This window comes from Lates calcarifer, linkage group LG6, assembly GCF_001640805.2.
Source record: "Lates calcarifer isolate ASB-BC8 linkage group LG6, TLL_Latcal_v3, whole genome shotgun sequence".
NCBI lineage: Eukaryota > Metazoa > Chordata > Actinopteri > Centropomidae > Lates > Lates calcarifer.
Genome location: NC_066838.1, coordinates 125,723 through 129,843, shown reverse-complemented (window position 1 = coordinate 129,843; position 4,121 = coordinate 125,723). Strand labels below are relative to the sequence as shown.

Genomic DNA, 4,121 nt, shown 5'->3' with positions numbered 1-4,121 from the left:
TGTTGTCTTGTTGTTCTTTTATTTTTTGTGTCTTTCTTGTTTTCTTTTTCTCTCCATTTTCCTCCCTCTTTACCTTTCCTACTATGAGGTTCCTCCCACTCTGATTGGCTGTTGAAGATTTTCAAAAATGGATCAACCCCCTTTTTTCCTTTTTCCTGTCAACGTATGCAGTCTATGACACATCCACAAAATATGCACATTGATCTTGTCAGCTCCTTTCTTTTTTGGCTTTTTCATTCCTTTCTCTGACTTTACTCCACTTCTCCCAGACTTTAGACAGGATAAATCAGCAATACACAATACAAAGAATCACAGATAGAAAGCCTGAAGTACCCTGTGTGAATTTGAGATGATGTTTGATGTGGCATTGATAATTACATCCCAACCAGGAGTGGAAACTGAGTAAGACAAATGTTCTCCACACAGCACAGTTTTCCTTCAACCCAGTTACAGGCTGCTGTGCCCTGATTATTGTGGCTTAAGTGACTCACACAGATGCTAATGCAGACACACAACTGCACACAGCTAATATATGAACAGCCAAGTGTTCATAAGTTAGCTGTGAGTTAAGGGATGATCTTAATGTGCTTTTAACAGGCCAACATATCGACCTGCTGTCTGGCTGAAATTATTACGAGGGAGTGGGAGACGCTGAGAATAGGCAACATCCCTGACTGCAGATAATCAACAAGAAGATCATCATGTTGGGCTGTTGGGTTTTTTATTGTGCGGCTGCTGCTGACAAAGCAGATTTTCCCATGGGAAAATAAAGTTTAGCGCTGCATAAATTACAAGAAGACGACAAGAGGAGACATGAATGGACTGCACTTAGATGGAGTTTTTTTAGTCATATCGACCACTCAAAGTGCTTCACACTACAGGTGTGCTTTCTAACACATTCATACATCAGGGGCAAAATTAGGGTTCAGTATCTTGCCCAAGGATACTTTGGCATGTGGACTGGAAGAGCCAGGGATTGAACCACCAACCTTCTGATTGGAGGGTGACTGCTCTACCTCCTGAGCCATAGCCACTCAAATGAAAGGAAAAGGAAGGAAAGATGATGAGAAGGAAGGCAACAAGACTGGGTCTGACATCAAACAAAACAAGCAACAAGTTTGTCTCTACCCCAATATGTGGTTGACATGGATTCAGCTTTACAAGTAGTTTTAAGTAGACTAACAGAAACCACCTTGTTGAAATCAACATATTTCTTTAATCAATGTGACAAATGGTTAATACTAATATGGCAACTGCTTCTTTGTCAAATGACAATAATGTCAGAGATACATCACTTGCAACTGATTGTTTATGGCACAATAACCCCCCAAAAATAAAACAACATCCAGACAACAGTCATCAGGTTATCATAAGCTTAATTTTTCCAGCTGCTCACTGCCAACTTCAAACCAGTATGGTTCTCATTTTGGGAGATATGTCTGTTTGAGTAGGATCACATTGTTTAAAATACTGAGATGAGAGTGAAATCACCTCTACCTTTAAATGAACCAGAAAAAACACACATTAAATCTTGCACAAGTGATAATGCCAGTCACTTGTTAGATTTAAAGGTCGGTGTGTGTCTCTCTGTCTCTACTGCTATAAATTACTCTCATAAAGCCTCTGGCAGAGATTCAGACCCTGGATAGGAAAACTCAAGCACAGACACACACCAACACTAGACCACTTTGTTCTGCTCCACTGCTCTGATCAAATCAGTGTTGGGACCAACTAGGTGGTAGCCATTAATTTCCTCCCTCTGAGAAATGGAGAGGGAATCGCCACAGTGCTCTAAGCAGGCTACGCAAAGATAACTCATGCTCATAAATCCTGACTCCAGCTGGTTTGTCCAAACTCTACAGTTATTTTTTTACTTTTATTTATTTATTTATTTTTTTTTTTAAATATATATATATATTTTTTTCACCTTTATTTAGACAGGACAGGAAACAGGGAGAGAGAGCAGGTTCGACCAGATGCTTAGGGCACTTAAGCCCATGTAGTATGCGCCCCAACCATTTGGCTACGGGGGTGCTCCGAAAACTCTACAGTTAATTTAACAAGCAGCCAACTGTCAATCTGAAATCCTATTTTGTTTAATAAACGTCTATTGGCTTATAAAGGTACAAATGTATTTGAAGGGTTAATTTTGGGATTCTTTAGTTTAGCAACAGGAGGTAGCTCTCAGAATTAAAACATCCGAGACTTTATTATTTCTAACTACCTTGCTAACTGTCGGTTAGTGAGCTGGTCTCTAACATGATAATTAGTTCACATAATAAATTCATAGTAACACTGAATTAGCCTAAATAAGTCTCTAATCATTACCTTTATGTGTAATTTGACATCAGATAAAAACTACAATATTCTCATAATCCAAATAAATGTAATTCAGCACAAAAATGGTAAGTTTAAATTCTCAGACTTTTTTGGTTTTTAATTTACATAAACATAATTAAAAGTATTTCATGAATGTTTTTATTTCTTCCATATCCTATTTTACAACACACTACTATGTCAAGCAGTTGAAAATTTCCATAGAAATAGTAGTTAACTCTGTGAAGAAGCTACAACAGAGGGTATTTAATAGTAGATTTTACTCTAATCATTTTCACATATTGTTTAAGTCCAGGCTTGCCTTGCTGCTGTGGGCGATGTTTGTGATAATTATTTGAAAGCCTATTTAAAGGAACATCCGTCCAACAGGTTTTCAGGAAGCATATGTTAATAGAAGCATGTGCACACAGCTGCCTTCTTGGACTCATACAATAACAGTGTCTGGTTAATGAACTGTAACAGTGGGGATATTGACCATATAACCAGTGATGGTCTGGCCTTGTGCCTTGCAGTAATGTTATTATTCCCTCCATTATCTGTCCTAACAGTTAACCCTGATGGCAATGCACTGAATATACAGAACATTTTAGTGAGCAGCTGAATCCAGATATCCATGAAAGGGAAATGTACTTTCCTGTAGTTGGAGAGGACAAATTTTCAGTAAACTGACCTTGACAACAGGAGACTTTCAAATGGCTCTTTTTACATTTAAAGCTGCTGCAGGCAGTTTCACTTGCTAGCAAACTGTATGTCTTTGAGAAGAAACTGAAAAGTTGTCAGTAAAGTGCATCCAATGAACTCATGTTTGCCAAGTTGAGCTGCTCTATAATGCTTTATTCTGTCCATAAACAAGGCAGCTGGTGTATCATTGGTCCAGGTTTCTCTCTTTGATTTTGAAAAAAGTTACATTTTGAAGTTCCTCACTAAGAGTGTTCTTCACCACTGTATTATCTTTCTTTGCTACCATTAGAACAGAATCATCAGCATATAAAAAGAGATTACACAAAGCAGCTGCTTTTAAGTCATTTATATATAGCAGAAAAAATAACAAGCCCAGTATACTACCCTGTGGCACTCAATGTCCCATGATTTTTGATTTGTAAGGGTCCCACTTAAATCAATCATCTGAACAAGATATTTTCAATATTTTAACTTTTTAAATTTGGCCTGTTTTAAAACCATTTTGTTAAGGCAATGGGGGACAGGTTTCCCCCTTCCTAAAGTGTCGAATGATGGAAAAGGTTTGAGAACCACTGTCTTAGAGGGTGTGGTCCTAATTAGGCCTACCTCAGGATCCACAACACAGTTAAAGTCTCTTGCTAGTATATTAAACGCCGAAGGCATAGTGGAAATTTCAGCTAGCAGTTTAGAGTCGAATTCTTGCTGATACACATTTTGAGCGAGAAGTGGCATTTTGTTAGCAAGCCAAATGTGTGTCCACCAATGTACATTTACTTTGTCCTTGAGCAAGAATTCAAACCACTAATGTACTCATGTTATTCATTGCTCTAAATGACCACATCTAAATTATAGAATATCACGGAGTCTCTTTACAGTGAAGGCAAAGGACACCAGTGAACCATTATAGAGACCACCATTCTGGGTCACTGGTATCCTTTGCCTTCATACAAAAGGACAGATATAAACCTCTCTTACTGCATTATAGTCATCCAGACCACTGAGCATGTCCTTCCTCCCAAACCTCACACACCTCTCTCTTATTTCTTGTATTCCATCTTATATATTTCCATCACCATATTTCTACCTTTCATTTTCTTCTCTAC

At 38.1% G+C, this 4,121-nt stretch overlaps 1 protein-coding gene across 1 annotated transcript in view; it reads right to left on the bottom strand.

The window, feature by feature from the left end:
* LOC108900460 (protein SOGA1-like) overlaps nt 1-4,121 on the bottom strand; it is a 115,038-nt gene that overhangs the window by 59,677 nt on the left and 51,240 nt on the right.